Source organism: Crocuta crocuta, unplaced genomic scaffold, assembly GCF_008692635.1.
Source record: "Crocuta crocuta isolate KB4526 unplaced genomic scaffold, BGI_CrCroc_1.0 scaffold2175, whole genome shotgun sequence".
Lineage (NCBI taxonomy): Eukaryota > Metazoa > Chordata > Mammalia > Carnivora > Hyaenidae > Crocuta > Crocuta crocuta.
Window position 1 is genome coordinate 82,146 of NW_027533082.1, and position 519 is coordinate 82,664.

Below are 519 nucleotides of genomic sequence, written 5' to 3' on the forward strand. Positions count from 1 at the left end.
ATCCACCCGTATTTTTCCTATGTTAAGGATTTCTAAGAAATTAATTTTTACAAGAAAAAAGTTTAGGATGTTTGTTCACAAGTATTCACCTGTGTACTGATTACGTACTGATGTGCAAAGTCATCAGAAAGGATTGAAAATAGAACAAAATAAGCTGTGGAGACAAAAGAATGGATTAGCAGACTTATAGAGCATTGGATTTTATAGTCATGTTTTCTATGCCTTTGCCCAATTTTGCATTTACAGAGTATGATTTATAGTATCACTAGCAGTCCTAAGCTTTCACAGATAATGCATTGTCAAAACTATAACAAGCTTAGAATTATTGTCATCCAAGAGCTTATTTTTGAAATTGGGAAACTGGGGCACCTGGGTGGCTCAGTCAGTTGAGGGTCCGACTTTGGCTCAGGTCATGATCTCACGGTTCATGGGTTCGAGCTCCGTGTCGGGCTCTGTGCTGACAGCTCAGAGCCTGGAGCCTGCTTCAGATTCTCTGTCTCCCTCTCTCTCTGCTCCACC